Source organism: Manduca sexta, chromosome 20 (assembly GCF_014839805.1).
Source record: "Manduca sexta isolate Smith_Timp_Sample1 chromosome 20, JHU_Msex_v1.0, whole genome shotgun sequence".
In the NCBI taxonomy this organism is placed as follows: domain Eukaryota; kingdom Metazoa; phylum Arthropoda; class Insecta; order Lepidoptera; family Sphingidae; genus Manduca; species Manduca sexta.
This window is the reverse complement of record NC_051134.1, coordinates 8,599,962-8,618,991: the sequence shown is the minus strand read 5'-3', so window position 1 is coordinate 8,618,991 and position 19,030 is coordinate 8,599,962. Positions and strand designations below refer to the sequence as shown.

Here is a 19,030-nt window from a genome sequence, read left to right as displayed (position 1 = left end):
AATAAACAGTACACATATAACTTCAAAAAGTCAGAGGTAGACTCCTTGGGTTTTTCAACCTATTGACGTTCGAATTGGCATTCCTTTTCAGTCCCAACTGGACGATTGTTTTACATGGATGCCCTCATAAATCATTGAAACTCTATTACGAGAGAGAAAGGTATTAAAATTCGCTTTTCACAAAAAACAATGCCCCGGGTGAGGATCGAACTCACGACCTTAAGATTATGAGACTTACGCGCTTCCTACTGCGCTACCGAGGCTTGTGCAAGGTTGACCTAATTCTATAATCATGTATAATATGGTATAAGTTAAAGGACAGTGTAGCCAGTGTAACTACTGGACATAATGAGACTTAACATCTCACGTCTCAGGATGGCGAGTGCAGTAGAATACCAAACAATACTTTGTAATTCAAGGTGGTGGGTGGTGTTTTTACTGTTTATGGGTGGTCGTATTGCTTACCATCAGGCGAACGGCAAGCTCGTCTCGTTATTCAAAGCAATATATTAAAATAAAATCTTAGTACATGGCTAATAGCTATATGTACATATTATGTTATAAAATAAGGTCCTCTTCTGTCTGTCTTATAATATGTTATCGATTTTGTCAAAATCTACTGAACGGATTATTATGAAACTTGCTAAGGAGATAGTTTATGACCCTGAGAAGGTTATAGGCTACTTTCTATCGCGAGACTTTTGTCCCGGTAAACTCCTTCACGCAGACGAAGCCGCGAGCAAAAGCTAATACTTTACATTGCATTGTACCTACGAGCGTAACGTTCTTCGTTTATTGAGCCAATCGCGTCTTCTTATTCCAAAAAAAAAAAATCTGCGTGATGCCTCAGTAGCGCCATTTTATTGCGGCGCGACTGCTGTGTTGAGGAATTAAGTTAATTTTGCCCAGGTTCATATTCCCGAAGTCTGTAATTGTGCTCGGTAAATGGCTCGCCCCAAATTATATGACACTCAAAATGGTTAACGAAAAGTAGATGCTATAACCAATCTGCCTACCCTTGAAGAAGGAGAAACGCTTGTGATACATATGTATATAAAAATATATGTATATATGCAGTGTAGTTTCCTTTCAAACGAACTAACAGAACCCAGTCAGGAAAAATATAAAGCGTGAACTTTTAAAATTACCTATCAACAATATAATGTAACGGTTTCCTTTCATGACAATGGAATATCAAATAATGTATGCTCTAATAAAATATATTATCACTGCATGCCGTAATTAATACAGCGTTTCCTTCAAATATAATTCATATATAAGGGGTGTGCAAACGGTCAGTAATCATATTTCTCCGGATCTGCTAAATCGCATTCATCATGAAGATTGCCTTCCTAGTTTTGCTGCTGGCTTCAGCAGTCTTTGCAGACGACATAGATTTTAGAGCGCGAGCACGTGGTAAGTTACTTCTCATCTATTTGCGATGACCACACCGAAGTGGGGTTGGGGCAATAAAATGTTTTTTAAATTTATTGCAACAGGAGTCTTACATTTGAATCAACTGCCTGTTACGGTACTGTGCAAAATAGTACTATAACAATGTCTTCACTTACTGCTTGACGTTGAGTTCGTATGTTGAATTTTTGACTTGACTTACAGTATCTTAGACGTAATATTTGTATTTTAAACTAACGGTATGTTTTACTAGTTTTGATTAATGCAAGTAGCGTAAATGTATAAGCTGGCTAAATACAAAAGTCATACTCTAATCTATGCTTCCAAATAAATGGTAATAACATTAATACTATCTACATTAGCTGTTTAATACGATAACTGTAAAATAATATTTACTAGAAATTTGTGATACAGGCCCATAATACAGTTTGCGGCTTCGGTCGCCTGTTAATTTTTCTTTTAATTTAATGTAGCTTGCTTACTTGTCTACCAGATAATTACATTTTCTTTATAATTATATTTTTTATTTATTGAAAAATAAAGTTCATATTATGTCGTTTTTTGGGAAGAAAACGTAACACAAGAGTTTTTATTATATGTAATTTACAAACTTTTTATTATTTAATTAGTGATAATGTGTTCCTCTATTGCAACAATAAATGTTTATATCTATATCTAAGTTACTTAATATTTCTAGCTTTAAAATAAGAAATTCTTGTTTTATGTGTATAGGACAATGAAAATCACAACCAAAGCATCGAATCCATTTTTGTATATTTTTCATTTACGTAACCGAACTTCTAGAGGTGGTTTTGTTAAGACTTGAAATTATTCTATTCTCTATCACATTATAGGACTACGGGACGGCACTGATTGTTCTCTCGGTAAAGACTGCGAGCGTGTCTGCAATTGGCAGTGCTACAACTCCGCTGAGGCGTTGTGCGTCGACGGATCCTGCTACTGCGAGCTGGAGGACCTAAACAAGAAGAAGCACCCAAAATGAAAACATTGATGCATAACAATAATTCTTTTGTTTTAAATGGTTTGTTTAAAAATGGTTTTGAGTAGTTATTAAATGTTTTCATTTCGTGTATATATTTTTTTATTAATTGTGTACAACTTAGTGTCTCATTCTGAGGCTTTTTCCCGCTACTCATTTTGTTATTGAACGAATTGTATGGTATCTCAATTTTTTTTCTAGGCTTAACGAAAAACTTGGACAGACATCTGATAATATTCGTCTTTGAAATATTTGGCAAAGTCACCATTAGTTCTCAATATTTTCATAGCTTTGCTTAATATTATCGATATTGTAAAGTAACAAATTTAGAAGAATTCAAAATGCAAACAATACCTCAACACACACATCTCGCATTTATCTCCAAAGGGGTATGCAGAGGCGCAACCAGGGCACTCTTTTTTCGCCAATGAAGTCGGTCCCATGATGTGATAGCGGGCGAGCCAATCGCCATATCAGGCATAAATTTCACATTGAGCAGAAAAACGTAAATATCACTTGGCCGACCCGGGATTCGAACTCAGGACATCAGATCGCTGCCATACCGTGCATGCAGTAGAACTACGCCACCGAGTCAGTCAAGTTTATATGGTTACTCAGGTGAAAAGCCTTTTCTGCTACAAAATTTCATAATTATTTTAGCGATTAATAGTACCTGTATCATCTATTTAAAAATCAGACTTAAAAATCATCCAAAGCCGTTAAACTGTTCCAACGTTTATTTATAACTAAAGATATACCAGACCAGACCACCAGGAATTTCAAAAGTGTGTTAAGTCTACCAATCCACACTAGTCCAACGTGGTGGACTAAGGCCTAATCCTTCTCAGTAGTAGAGGAGGCCCGTGCCCAGCAGTGGGACAGTATATAATATAGGGCTGATATTATTATATATTATTATTATTGTGGCGCGCTTTAGGGGAGGCCTATGTTCAGCAGTGGACAACTGTAGGCTGATGATGTGATGATGTGATTATACACCAGACATTATTGCTATCTTCTATCTTCTTATCTTGTGGATGGAAAGACCAATAATCAACCAATCAAAATCTTACTAATGTCATAAATACGGTTTTGTGCCGTTGTTTAGATGTTTGTTAAATATCAACGGATTTGGATATAAATAGGTACATAGATACTATGCTCTAGACTAAAATATAGGCTAAATTAAGTTCCGTAAAAGTGCACAGTGGGATATTTATTTAGGTTACAGAAAAGTACACTTACGCGGCCGAGGTCGCGAGAAATACGTAATATTAATAAAATGATTTATTTGAATCCGAAAAATGTTATACATTATTTAGATTCCATCAATATTAACTCTACCACCACTTCAGAAAGCAGCTTTCACCAGAGAAGAACGATAATATACAATAATAATAATGTATATAATACTTCATTATGCTTGGTTCACTGGTGCGATCGATGTGAAGTTGGCCATTGGGATCGTTTACTAAAATAGGGGACCGCCCTATGCTTGATTTTGTACATTATCCTATATGTAATGGTTGATAATACGAAAAAGAAGCACTCATGCGAAAACTGCATAAAAATTGGTTAAAAAATGAGCGAGTAATTCATATTTAAAATATTGTTAGGTGCAGAAGTGGGCGCGATGTGGGGGTATCGCTTCATCTCTTTCTTTCGCACGCGTCGTAATTCCCGATGACGTCACATGTGGGTATTTCGTCTCTTTTCTATTTCTTGTTAATTATCCCTTCCACCGAAATTCAAAGACTTATAACTTGTTAATTTTTTACCGGATTTTAATAATTCCTTCTGTGTTATAATTTATATTATGTAAATATTTCATAATAGTAAAGAACAAAAATGAGCCTGGTACCCTATTGACTGTAAACTAACAGTAAGTAGATAGAGAATACTCAAAGACGCAATGTCTGAAGGTTCAGGGCATCATGCAGGCTAGCAGTTTCATATAAAAATTCGACGGTCTTTGTGCAAAACAGTCCATATAAAAATCTTCCCTTTCATTATTACCGTATTAAGGACGCTTATTAAAATTATCAAAACACTGTATCATTGACCCTGAAATACAGTGGTATATATAGAAGTTGCTTGTGGTACGTATTCACATTTGGAGCTCACTTGTTCATCATGAAGATTGCTTTCATTGTCTCTACTAGTTATTTGTCATAGGGGTAACTGGACGGTTATGTTGGGTTAGCCGGGCTTATGACCTGACGTAGAGGAGCAAGAGGAGATGGAAAACGTTAGGCAACCGCCAGTTCGAGTTCTTTACACTATATAAGATACCCTATGTATACCAACTCCAATTAAATCTCCTTGGTAAAGGTATATAAAAAAAATAGGCATATGAAGATTTTTTTCCAATTACATTACACGTGTAACTGTGAACAAAAACATTAAAAAATCTTACGCCTATTACGAGCTTATCTGGGACACGGATTAAAATTACCAAATTAATGCTTCACTGACCATGAAACATAGTAATATATGGATATAAGCTGCGGGAAGTCGGAAATCACAGTTCTTTGAAACATTTAGAGCTCATTTGTTCATCATGAAGGTAGTTTTCGTCGTCCTTCTCTTGGCAGCGGCTGTGCTCGCCAAACAGTCTCTTAAGAGCCACACCGTTTCTGTACATGCTGGTAAGTATATTGAATTGGAGTTGAATTGCGTGCGCAGTAGGACTATCGCGCTGAGGTCTCAGAGGGTTTACTTCGAAAACGAACGTCGAAACGTCAGTCCGAAACGAAGAAACTACGAACTTCGTATTTTACTTCACTACGAAATTACTTCGGATGCGTCACCGTTCTGTACCTTTCTTTAGTGGTAGGATCAATTTCGCGTATATTTTTTTTGGAGAAAGCAGTGGATCTTTTTCCTCGCAGATGGTTTTAAAAGGGGATGGTATAAGTTCTTACAAATTCCATTTCTGAAATATTGCGATGAACGGATCGGATACATAACACTTCGTAGTAACGAAATGTGTGATCCGTCATCCGAAACTACGGATTTCGTTTTTCGAAGTAGACTCTCAGGTTCGAATCCCGAGTCGGGCAAAGTGACAAGTATAAAATGACAAGACAAGTATTTCGCTCGCCTGAAGATATAAAGCGATACAACCGCTCCTGGAGCAACGCCCACTCGAAATTTGAATTACGAAATTCTTCGTGGCACTCTTCTCTATTCGCCACCCTGAGATATAGGATGTTAAGTTTCATAAGTCCAGTAATTACGCTACCCTCAATGTCCTTCAAACCGGAGCAGAACAGTGCAAGCATTCTGCTACTAGGCAGCAGAAATAGTCATTGTGGATATCCAAGCAGAACCTCGATACCACACACCTGCCACCAGCCCCATATCTTTATATTTATTTCAGACGGACCTGTTTGCCAAGTTGGAGAAGATTGCGAGAAGCTGTGCGATCTGCAATGCTACAATTCCGTGGAGGGACTATGCATCGACGGGACCTGTATGTGTGAGGTGGAACCGATCCAGTCTTCTAGACGTAGACTGCTGAAGATGTCGAAGGGACATTAGGTAACCCTAACACCAAGCATGATAACATCCGACCTCAAACTCAGGTTATAATAAATGTTTTCTGATTGAGTGTAATTTGTATTTTTATTCTACAAACAGATTTTATCTTATTATATTGTTGTGAAATTATTCCTACTGCAGCAGACTCCTTGTGAAATACAATAGTCTAAGAATAATAAATTTTACTGGCTGCCAGGTCTCTTGTATATTTAATTGCGTTTGGGTACTATGTAGACTGTAAGTACATACGACAACAGCATTATTATCTGGTTTAAAGGATAGTGTCATGTAACTAGAGGCCATTAGGAGAGTTAATATCTTACTGTTTTTAGGGTGTTATGAGAAGTTTTATGATTCCAAGTTTCGATAGATTTTTATTGTTTATATGCCGTTCTGACGCCGAGCACCAGGCGTATCTATTACCCGACCTGGGAAGCGATCTCAGGACCTCCCATCTCACAGCCCATATGTTGATGTGTCAAGTTGCATTACTTTAATCAACAGTGAGAACCTTCTACTTATAGTATCGTTAATGCGTGTAACATTTTTTAAATTGTTCACGATAAAATGTTTACTAGAGCATAGTAATTTGTATTGTTATTAAATACCATTTATCCTACTTTCTACTAATATAATAAATAAACAATTTTGTCGCGTTTGTATGGCAGAAGTAAAATCACAAAATGCTAAATAGATTTCCCGAGCATCTCACGAGCCTGATGGTAAACTCTTCCGCTACACTGCGATGTACCGATCATGCATTGATACACTTAGAACAACAAAACACTTTTTAGCACTGTATTAGACCGCTTCGCTATTAGTCATGGCAAGTTTCAATATTATTGTAAAACAAACTATATAATTTGCATACATTTGTTTTAATACATATAGACAAGGCAATGTAACGCCATAATAATGGTAAGGGAAATAGGGTTCAAGAGAGATGATTATTCTGCATCGGTTGATACAATTATGCCGGCCTGTTTGAAACTGGATATACACAGGCGGTCTTCGAAACATGACACACTTAGGTGGACCGCAGTGCCAAGTTTTACACCTTGTACGGTGGACGCTATCTGAGCGGATAAAAATATCATACCACCAGGAAATTATCACCGTGGGTTCAATGTTTCCAATATGAACCCAAAACTGCACTTTGCTTTTACACATGAATACATAATGCTTACCACATTACACTTACAAGCTATACACGCTTTAGGCTCTTATATAACTTAGTTCAAAACAAAACCTGTAGTAATAATTAGATAATTATGAATCAATTAATATGGAAACGGTTTCGATATACCAATACTTGAAATATATTATGCTCTAATTAAATCTGAACTACTTAAAGCATAATTCTGCATCAACCATGCACAATACTATCGTATATAAAGAAAGTAAAATCATATCCGACCTCAGTTCTCAATATCATCGTTTGAAAATGAAGGTTGCTTTCGTTGTGTTACTCCTGGCGGTGGTGGTCATGGCAGGAGAGGACAATAACATCCTATTTCCTTCTCACTCTAGTAAGCAGATGAAGAGTCGTCATCCTTTTGGTAAGTATGATTTTCAAGTAGAAATAAATAGGTAGAAAATACAGTACATTAAAATTAACTCTTTGTATTTCAATTCGCCGTATGTCTAATTTAGTACTTGGAAGTTAAAAAAAACTAGCTAATGAGTTTTCTATTATTTATTTGTTTATTCATTTACTATAATAGGAACGTCAACAGTCTAATACACTTTACAGAGGCTTAATAACTAATACATGTACTAATTAGAGATAAATACAATACTGCTTAAGAAAATTGCATACTTAGCATAGTTTTAATCAGTTAATATTTAAAATTAAACAATATCTATTTTAATATAACACGTAGCCAGTTGTATCATCACCATCATCATTTTGGACGTGGGAAGTTCACATTAGATTATTATACATAGATCTCCCTAAACAGTTGTGTCTAGAAGCAGGAATAGATAATCATTCACAACTGAGACTCTTACAGAATATTTACGTTAAGTGAATCTTTGTCGAACCTTCTTTTGCAACTGGATTTTTTGAAGTTTTGACTACTTTGGTTTATAACAGAAAGTACGTAAACAAGCGAACGGCTTTGGTCAATCACTAATTGATGTGCTATACGGCTTTTTTCAACCACTAATTCATGAGTCATATAAATCGCGTCTCATTAAGTGGTATATTATATAATAATATATTTTTTCTAAATATTAATACAAATACTTTCAACTGTCAAAACACATGTACCAAAATTTTGTGATGTGCACACTCGGGATAAACACAACTCGAGCTAACTCGAGTTGAAATTCACGTAACTCGAATTAACTGGGTAAAATGAAACTGAGTAATGATTTGTTTTTGGTTTATTTTTACAAATGTAATGACTCACCAATAAAAAAGGAATTTATTTATACATCATGTATTTATGTTTTATGTATTTAAGATTAAATCTTCGTAACACAAATAAAGTAAGTATTTAAACTCGAGTTAAAGAGAATTCAACTCGAGTTGACTCGATCTAAACCCAACTCGAGTTGACACATCTATACCAAAATTAGATAAAACGTAATCAAAATTTACAAAATAATGCCCCGGGTGAGGATCGAACTCACGACCTTAAGATTATGAGACTTACGCGCTGCCTACTGCGCTACCGAGGCTTGTGCAAGACTATCAAAATTCTCATATTATTTTACTAATTTATTCTCAACAAGGTAAGTAAAACTGGCTGAAAATAAATATGAATAAAAACAATAACTATGGAATAGTTTTTGTTTGGGGGTTGTTGTGGGGTCATTCAAACGGAGTGGGAAGAAGAAATAAGGCAGGCCGGCATAGTTGTATCCAACGTCTGAGGAAGGTCGCCGGCCAACATTTTCTTTGGGCTTAAAATTAAATGCAATGAAGCTACTTTGTCATACTACGATAAAAAGGATACAAAAATCTTGAATTTGCGGCCAATTTGAAAGATTTTGGACATATATAAGGATAGCTATACGAGCCATGATAAGCCATCTCGCACACACTGTAATTTGTTCCTAAAAACAATATACTATTATGAAACTGAAACTCAAGCAATATTTATTTGTAATACACAGCACTACATATATTATATCATTCAATAAAATAAAACAAAATAAGGTACAGCATTTAATATGTGTGCTACTAATAGTTCAGCACATCATTTACCAAAGACAACATATCCAATTAAACTCTAACACATAATAATGAGGTGGTAGTGAATAATATTATGAAGAACTAAAAATATGAAATCAATGAGTAACTATTATATACTGAATAATTTGTTTTTATAACACTATTGTTAACAAAACCATATAATTGGCAACAAAAAAATTATAGAGTTAGTTTATACCTTAATTTTGTCAACCTTGCACAAGCCTCGGTAGCGCAGTAGGCAGCGCGTAAGTCTCATAATCTTAAGGTCGTGAGTTCGATCCTCACCTGGGGCATTCTTTTTTTGTGTAAAGCGAAGTTAAGTTACTCTCTTGCATAATAAAGTTTCATTAATAATCTGCATGGCACAATCGACCGATTGAGACTGGAATGTCAATTCAAAGGTCAGTAGGTTCAAAATCCCAAGGAGTCTTCCTCTGACTTTTTGAAGTTACATGTCTATTGTTTTTTAATTATCCTTCTTTTTAACGACGATGGATAACATCGTGAGGAAATGTATATACCTGAGAATTTGTTTTCTTTCCTGCCAGTCCGAGCTAGTTTCTTTGTTTACTTTCAACTTTTTATGTCTAATATAAAATGTATGTAGTTATATAAGCGACTTAATTGCAAGATTTATTATAATGTAATCATAATTTGTACCTTGATTTATCACAAGTTCAACTTTATTCGCCTACGTGATGAATAAAGCATTTTTTTTGTTATTTACATAGGAATTTTTAAGGTATGTCAACTGTGCCAACCCACCTAGGCTAGCGTGGTGACTAGACCCAAACCCTTTCAGTAGTACAGGAGGCCCATAATAGTGAGACAAAACATAATACAGAGCTCGTATTATTATTATTATCAACATGGCACCTTCGTAAGCTTTTGGAGTTTATGTTTTTCAGTATACGACGAGCCTCAGTGCCAAGATGGGAAGGAATGCAATGAACTGTGCGGCTGGCGGTGCTTCGGTTCAGTCGACGAGCTGTGTATCGACGGCTCCTGTTACTGCGCGATGTACCCGATAGAAGGCCCTAGGCGCAAACTCCTAACGAAGTCGAAGAACGTGTAGATATTCTTATAAATTGATGTGTAGAAGACTGAGAATTTTACAGTGAATATTTTGTACAAATTTATTATTGTTGTTTTTTTTTATTGCTTTGAATGACAAGACTAGCTCGCCGTTCGCCTGACGGTAACCGATACGACCGCGCTTAAACAGTAGAAACACCATCCAACACTTTGAATTATAAAGTATTGTTTGGTATTCCACTGCGCTCGCCATCCTTAGACATGAGATGTTTAGTATTACTATGTCCAGTAGTTACACTGGCTACAATGTCTCAATCCGGAACGCAACAGTGACTACACACTGCTGATTGGCGGCAGAAATAGACATTCAGGTGGTACATACCCAGGCGGACTCTCACATATGAGAGATCTACCACCAGTAAATAGATTTTTTTAATAGTTATTACTTTAAAGGATGAGTTTCTAGATTTTTTAGTGCTTGTCTACATTACATACGTCACAATTCAGTAATAAAATCATACCGTAGAAATATAGAATGTATAGACTAAACTAAGCTCATAATGTCAAACTCTCAGCGAGTATTCCTCGCCATTTTAATCCCTTAGTAATAAAATCCTCTTGTGGTAGAGCGATACAATGTTCACTTACGGTAAGTAAAAAACTAAAAGTGGGGATTAAACGGCACCCCGCTTGCTAAGGTGGGGTGTACACGTGAAACCACTCAGGGCGGCCATTAGCGCGTGCGAACGTGGCCTTAAACGAGCCACGATTACAGACAGAAAAATTGCTCCACATCGCATTTGGGTCAAGTTGACTTGCTGCATCCACTTTAAGGTTTATTGACTTGAAGTATAACGTACAAAGAATAAGTTCTAAATTTAAACACATCTCTCTCCTTTATTTGTGATAGGTTAGACCGAGGTGTCATTACTGCACCTGCATTTAGAAAAGCTTATTTCTGTCATAATATAGAAGAATTCAGATAACCACGTCAGACACAAATCTAAATAATTTTCGATAATCTCAGGTGTTTTTTCGAAACGAAAACTAACACAAGCGGTAATTTCCGATCTGGGGATCAAACGTAAGGAAGTGAGAGATACGCCAGGTAATCATTAAAATAAAAAATGTACATTAAATATTTATAAACCATATAATTCTGCAAGTTCAAATAATGTTTTAAATGCTAGTACTCTATATTTATATATTTAGAACAGTCTACGGTAATTATATTTAGTTTTAATTACACGGTAAATAATGACTTACATGTTAAATGCGTTTCCTTTAGAACTTGCGCACACGACCGTTTTTCCAATAAGGCTTAACATGCAACTCAAACGAGATACAGTTAGAAACTGCGTATTAATGCATACATAATAGACGAAATTCAGACCTAAAGAGTTCCAGCGTATAAAAAACGCACGACTTTATCTCGGTAAAAACGTCGCGTGCGCACGCTCTTAGAAGCGTAGAAAATGTAGCATAAAAGAAAAATTTATTTATAAATAAGTAAATTCAAAAAAATCAATTTAATACACTTCATCCACTCTCAGCTACCAATAAAAGCGAGGTATTTACTTTGTTTCAAGCATCTGACAGTAACAACTTCCTTCTAGGCATATGTATTCTCCCACGTTGCTGCACTGGAGCTCACAGAGCACGAGACATTCTGCATCATAATCACAATAGAAACCATGTTTAAGAACTGAAAAAAAAATATTGACACGTTAAGACGATAGAATACAACTCCTATAGGTTTTAATTAGTAGTTTAATTGATCAATTGATTACGTTTTTTTACGATAATTGTTACTTAGTTTGAGCAAAAACCACTGAATTAATTCTGAATAAATTTGACACACCGCCGTTTTCAATCAACGATTTTCTCAAACTATCTCAAAAATTGACCATTCAGAATAAAGTTTTTGTTGGCATGCTTACAATAATGACTTATTTTGATTGGTCCATTCTCGAAATCGGATTGAGGATTGAGATTGGGATCGATTAACGATAGTAGCTGACATAAGTATAAGATAATAGGTACCAAAATAAGGATTAATAGGCTATTTACCTGTATAAGTGTTTTCTATTCTGAGAAATGAATTACATAATCATTATCAGCCAGATAAAGTCCACTGCTGAATATAGGCCTCCCCTAAAGATTTCCAACCAGCGTGTTCCAGCGTGTTTGTTAATTATATATCGCTTGCTTTAATGGTGAAGGAAAACATCGTGAGGAAACCTGCATACCTGCGAAGTTCTCTATAGGAATTTCGAGGGTGTGTGAAGTCTACCAATCCGCACTAGGCCAGCGTGGTAGACTAAAGCCTAATCCCTCTCAATAGTAGAGGAGACCCGTGCCCAACAGTGGGACAGTATATAATACAGAGCTGATGATAATGATGACAATGTATTCCAGTGACCTTTATCAAGTCTGTCCACCTTGCAGGCAGACGTCCAAAGCTGCGATTGCCGGTATGAGAAATAAATTTACTTGTGACAAATGGCTTGTAAAATGAAAAAATATCACATACCCTTTGCGTGGTGGGGCTTGGAGTGCTTATCCTTAGCTATAACTACCGCAGCAATAAGTAACAATATCATAGCAATCTTCATCTTAAACCTTTTATTTGTAACAAAATATTTCATTCTTTTAACTACCGAATTTATATAACAGACTATCTTCATGGTCCATTATGGTTTTCCAACTAATTTCCCACATGAGCCAGATTTGTGGTTAATTGGCTATTTAGTTTATTTATAATAATTGGGTATATGGTAATTTGTAACGACGCAACAATACTTCGAGTGTTATAAATAATACTGCACTTTATTGCTATACGCACACTACCGATTTTGAGTCAGTAACATATTTGCCTTTCGTGTGAAGATTAAAAAAAATCAAACTATACTTATATTAGTCACCCTGTGAGGTAATTTTTTTTATTGCTATGAATGACTGGACGAGATGATGGCTTGATGAGAGACTGATCTAGCCTTATTCCTCTCAATAGTAGAAGAGACTCGAATTCAGAAGTGTATGATACAGATCTGATAACAAATGCTAATATGAATACCGCTATCAAATTATCGTAATAAGTCGCACGAAGCCTCTTGATTAATGAAATAATTATTGCCTTTAAACGTAAATGCAGCTCCAGGATCAATTATTTTTGCGTACTACCGCTTTGTCTGTTTCTGTCAAGCAGCAGTGAGCAGCTTTGTTTGATTTGAAGATATTGCAGTTTTCAGTATTGTGAAATTTTATATCTATTATTCTCGGAAGGGGAGCCGTGGAGATGGAGTACTATGCAATGATTTTATTGTTGTTTCAATTATTTATGGGTAGTCATAGCGTTTCTCATTAAGCGTAGACCTAACTCTCATAATTTCCAATTACTCTTCTACTCGGCTACATTTAGCAAGCGGTATGCAGCAGATTACGTGTACCTTGCTCAGAACGAAACGTCACCTAACAAGATCGTATAATGAATCCCAATTACGGATGATGTGTTTTACCCGTCGTGTACTGCTTAACAAAACGATTCAAGCATAAGGGAGACTGCACACTAGGTGATTTTTTGGGTTTTAATTACAGTTGTAACAGTTTTACAAAACTATAAAATATATACGCTAGTTTAGAATAAGTTGCACAACCAATTATAAGTAAACACAGAATGCAAAAAATATAAACACAAGGGTAAAAACGGATAGTGCGATGTGATTCCTGGAAACCAAACTAACCTACATAACTTCTTAACTTTTTACTATATCAAATTATATAATATGTATTATTATTGACGTTGAGCAGGCCAACAAACTAGCAGTCTGGCTGATGTTAAGGTTTCTACTTTCCATGGACTTTTCCTATGTCAGAGGCAGCCAGGTCACGGCCTACCCATCGGTGAAAATTTTTTAAGCCTCATTCAAGAAGATCCATGACATATGGAAAATGCCGATGCAGGGAGTTTATTCTATAATTTGGACATTGTAGAAAGAACATTGAGAGCGCACCGTGCTACTGCGAATGGTTTCAAGGTGATACAGATGAACTTCACGGCGAAGGGACATTGGGCAAACATATCCCTACTTCTTCCTCTTGCTTTCAATCCAGTATAATATAAGATCAGCAACTCAATTATAGAAGCATGTAGCATCAAGTCTTGTTATAAACAGCTGCTAGCCTGATGACGATATTTTTTGAAGGAATCAATCCGTTGGATTTATGAATTCGAGATGGAAATATGGAGCCTAAATTGATTTTCAAGTATCCAGAAACTAAACACATTTGCTATAACAAATACCATCAAAAGCTATCACATTTGTCTAGTATCACTTTCAATGCAATGATATTCCACACGTTGTAAATCCGTCCTTACACTAATATAATCTGTAACTCAGGTACGTCAAGCCAGTTGTTTGTACAAAACGCTGAAGCGACGGGGCTCGGTCGTAACTCGCGCTTTTTATGGCCACACACCTACGCTTACTCGAAATATGGATGTAACGGAGTGATATATGAAATATTTTATTTAGTTGAAATTTAAGGAGTCTTGCAGTAATTGGGTTGGAAATATATGCTGACTCAACAAAGTTTGAGGAACTAAAATGACTCATTCAGAAATGGATTCTTGATTATTTTAAAGTACTGAGTGATGATGTGTTCAATCTGTTCTTTTGATCCCTTAACTCTTGTACTATATTCTATTTGTGAAAACTTTTATATGGTCTTTTTATATTTATGTACCTCTAATATTACTTAATCTAGATGTAAGTTTTCCAACAATATTTTTAGTGCTCATTTAAGTTATGCGCGGAATGTTTGTGCAGTCTCAAGCTATTATATCAGTCAGTCATTAGTAATTCTTCATTTTCTTGCAATTGTATAAGCTTAAAAGGCTCAGAGTGTACTTTTGGGTACGAAAAAAAAATTTTTTTTTTACTCAGACCAACTGTAATAGAACGATGAATATATGTTAACGTGTTGATGGTTTAAGATACTTTATTCGACTGCATTCATTATACTGACTTACTACTATAAACTACATGACCTATATACTAAGTACACACACTACACGACTTTCTGTGTTTTTTCATTTTTATCTAAAAGTTAAAACACATAATTACTATATTTACAATGAGTAAATTCCAATAGGTAACATAGATTGATTAACAAAATCATACAATAATACAATTAGACTCTACGATCATTCAAAGGTTACCAATAGTACCCAAAATGCCTTGCATCACGAATTAACAGCAAATGAAACGCGCGCAATCAGCAATTGAGTATGGAACGCAATGTCATTTTACAGAATGATTTTATGTTTTCCTGGTAATGCAATCGCGATGTGGTGGATTCAAAGCTATTAAGGGGTAAGCAGCTTTGTAAAGGTATTGTAATTGCAACAGATTTGGGGTTGTAGTGTTGTTTTTGTTGCGATTGCTTATTAGAGAATGACCAACATTAAATAAAAAGTTCGAACCAAAATTTAGATTTTAAAAACAGTGTCGTGAATGAAATATGTTATATAGTCTGATATATATATTTAGTTATGTACCTGATAGATAACTTTTGTGTGGTGACACATGTAAAAGAGTCAATGTGTAAAGATAAAGAAATGTTTCGATATAAAAGTCCTGTAGACTAGTTTCAAGTCTAAAAATATATTTTATTTATATTCAACACTATAAATCTATAATATGTTTATTTCCTGGAGGCAACTATAACAATAAAATATATACAATAATTATTTTTCTATTTTATGACCCCATTTTCGTTCTTTAACTGTGAATAGTGGCGATCACCTTAAAATATGATAATTAGCAAATTCCAACTTTATTATCAAAACCTTTTATATATTTTAATAAGATTTTAAGTTTACGCGAATGTTAGACATTAGAATAACACTATTTTTCGTGACCATGAAGGCTGCAGTCTTCGAAACGTCGGGAGAAAATCATAACATAAAAACCACGATAAAATCTGTCTAACATTCGAGTAAATATAAGATCTAATTAAAATATAAACAAGTTTTTTTAAATAAAATTTTGTAAATTAATTTGTTTTACTCATCATAATAAATTTTTACTATTTTCCCTGAAAACTTCTTTGCGTAGAGTTTGGCAACAAGCATACCGACTTTTCATAAAAACTAAGTGTTAAAATGTAATTCAGTGCAACACACAAGTTATATCCGATATATAATATCCGAACCAAACTGAAATCAAACATTGTCGTTTCAAATCCACGTTTGTTTAGTTAATTCGTGTCCGCTCAATTAACACTTACAATACATATCGTATACCAATAAAGGCTGTAATGCGGATTCACAATATCCGCCAGTATCCGAATATCTGCTCACAGTCGACTGCTCCCGCACAAATAAACGCATGATTTGATCCGCCGCATTGCCCGATGCGAAATACGTTTTGCAAAAAACACTGACGAATAAATCCGTCGGATTTTGGACTTGCGTACGTCATAGAGGTTAATGAAATAAAATACAATATATCGACGTGTTGCTTTATTACTCTACAGGAGTGAGCTGGTCAGATTTGATTATGTAGTCAAATTATTTACTGGTGGTAGGTCTCTCATATGTGAGAGTCCGTCTGGGTAAATACCACCGCCATGTCTATTTCTGCCGCCAAGCAGCTATGTAGTCACTGTTGTGTTCCGGTTTAAAAAAATGTAGCCAGCGTAACTACGGGACATAATAAGACTTAACACCTCATGTCTCAGGATGGTAAGTGCAGTAGAATACTAAACAATACTTTGTTATTCAATATATAGGTATGTATCTAAGGAGTAGACGCAATCAAACCCAAAGCAAAACCATAACCAAAAAATTTACAAGAAAGAAAAATTTGGAATTTCATTTACTTGGACGACATTATTATTCTAGTTATTTAAGTTTTGTAACCAAATAACTGAAGCAAGTTGAAAAAAATCTATGGGTCCAATTAATAGGTATATTTTTCAAATTTAAATAAATCCAAATCGGTTCATAAATTAAAGCATTCTGAGGATACAAACATTAAAAAAAAATACACCTCGAATTGACAACCACCTCCTTTTTTAAAATCGGTTAAAAATTACGCAAAATTAAATTCAAATGAATACACAACAAATATTCCGGAATCCGGAATTCTATACATCACACAAAAAATCAAATTTGCTCACATTAAACACCGAACATTTTTTCACATACAAATTTTATAGACAATAAATCGTGTTAAATATATTTAAAAACATAAAGTTGGCATCTAAAATCATAATAAACTATTTATAATATGTCAAAAGCTACAAAACGTTGATATAAAGTGGAACTACCAGAATATTGTTCTCATTGTCTAATTGGATATTGAAAGAGGACACAATAAAGATGTTTATAGCGTTGAGTTTCTGTTTTATGCCGAGGGACGAGATAGTAACGATATGGGAACTGCAGAGATAGTATACAGTATGTACTTTTGGATTCTATATATTGTAGTGTAGTGATAATTAGTATGTTTATTTTAAAATAATATATTATGAAAAATATTTCCAGTAGTCTTTCCCAAGAAGGTTTCCGACATGCGATTATTATGCGATGATGCATCCAATAAAAGCCAGAACTGGAAAAGAAATTTATTTAAAATATCTTTATCATAAGTCCATCAGTCTTTCATTCGCATCACACAAAAATATGACATCACACCAATATTTGTCGCATATTTCCCATCCAATCTCATTATAATATCGTTTCAAATTCATTCTCAGAATAAAACCGAGCCGTAAAACATGTCCGTCGGTTGAGAGCAAATGGTGCATTAGTATACCAGCCTTGTGGCTAAATTAATGGCAACACACGCCACATGAAAGTGTTGTCAACGTTATAATTTCCGTGACGAATCGACCGCACCAATCAACTATATGGGCCGACGAATGCCGAAAACAAAAGTATTTTTTGTCACCTACTTTTATTGTGGAAATAATTTATGTGAAGGTGAAATTTCGTTTGAGTTTATGTGTAATTTTAGGGTTGAAGGATCGGCTGCCAAAATATTTACCCGCATACATTGTGGTGTTTATTATTTCTGATATTTTATGTTAAATCTGGATCTAGGTAGGAGAGTGATGAAATTTTGCATTCTTTTTTAATGCATTATAATTTTAGATATTTACTAGGATTTTTTTTCCTATTTCTTTTGCCGAATAGCAGTGAACAAGCCCTAATATGTACCTGTTTGAAAAAATGTAACCGGTATATTTTTTGATCATGAAACATAAATATCTTATTTTAAGACGTTTAAGATCATAAAGGTCGCAGGAGGTCGCTGGATGCGGGCCGATTCCAATAGGTCGATCTAGAAATCTTTAGGGGAGGCCCATGTTCAGCAGTGGATATCCTGTGGCTGATGATGAAGAAGACGTTTAAGATGTGGAACGCAGCGAAGCACCAGACAGCAAAAAATAAATTACATTCCGTCTTGTTGTTGATTGATTTTAATCAGTTGAAAATCTTGTTAGTCTCGACTTTCATTTGAAAAATAATATAAAATCCTTTCAATGGCTTCAAAAGGAATAATAAAAAAGGCATTTAATATCTTAGCAATATCAGTCATTACAAGATACGTGAAAAATAGTTCTCAATACACATAAATTAAACTGTATTGAAGGAGTAAATGAGATCGTTTACCCTCGCCCATTGATCACGAGTCGCCGTGCTTTACTCGCAGTTTTATGGCCGGCAGAGATTTAGTGGCGAGGTTTTGAATAATGGTCCTAAGGTCTATGGATGAAGAAGGCTTTTAAAGACAATACATGTGAAAATATTTATTGAATGTCCAGTT

At 35.0% G+C, this 19,030-nt stretch overlaps 1 long non-coding RNA gene and 3 other non-coding genes across 4 annotated transcripts; 1 reads left to right on the top strand and 3 right to left on the bottom strand.

Moving 5' to 3' along the window:
- Positions 1 to 190: 190 nt before the first annotated feature.
- Trnam-cau lies at positions 191 to 263 on the bottom strand. The gene has a single exon. It is a non-coding gene; the product is annotated as a tRNA-Met (tRNA).
- An 8,305-nt stretch (positions 264 to 8,568) lies between these two features.
- On the bottom strand, positions 8,569 to 8,641 carry Trnam-cau. The gene has a single exon. It is a non-coding gene; the product is annotated as a tRNA-Met (tRNA).
- A 737-nt stretch (positions 8,642 to 9,378) lies between these two features.
- Trnam-cau lies at positions 9,379 to 9,451 on the top strand. Its single transcript has one exon. It is a non-coding gene; the product is annotated as a tRNA-Met (tRNA).
- Positions 9,452 to 11,739: 2,288 nt separating this feature from the next.
- Positions 11,740 to 12,855, bottom strand: LOC115446484. Its single transcript, XR_003938923.2, has 2 exons — positions 12,727 to 12,855; positions 11,740 to 11,898 (listed from the first exon to the last, which is right to left on the bottom strand). It is a non-coding gene; the product is annotated as an uncharacterized LOC115446484 (long non-coding RNA).
- Between the last annotated feature and the right edge of the window lie 6,175 nt (positions 12,856 to 19,030).